This window comes from Monopterus albus, unplaced genomic scaffold, assembly GCF_001952655.1.
Source record: "Monopterus albus unplaced genomic scaffold, M_albus_1.0 scaffold105.1, whole genome shotgun sequence".
NCBI lineage: Eukaryota > Metazoa > Chordata > Actinopteri > Synbranchiformes > Synbranchidae > Monopterus > Monopterus albus.
Window position 1 is genome coordinate 989,600 of NW_018127985.1, and position 352 is coordinate 989,951.

Genomic DNA, 352 nt, shown 5'->3' on the forward strand with positions numbered 1-352 from the left:
TTACCGGCAGGCCAAGAGGGCTGCAGCCCAGGCGGTTGCAAAGGCAAAAACTCTGGTCTGGGAAGAGTTCGGTAAGGCCATGGAGAAAGACTATCGGTGGGCCTTGAAGAGATTCTGGCAAACCGTCCGGCGCCTCAGGAGGGGGAAGCAGTGCCCTGCCAAAACTGTTTACAGTGGAGGTGGGCAGCTGTTGACCTCAACTGGGGACATTGTCGGACGGTAGAAGAAATACTTCACGGATCTCCTCAATCCCGGCGTAATGTCTTCCGATGAGGAAGCAGAGGCTGAGGGCTCAGAGGTGGACTCGTCCATCACCCAAGCTGAAGTCACTGAGGTAGTCAAGAAGCTTCTC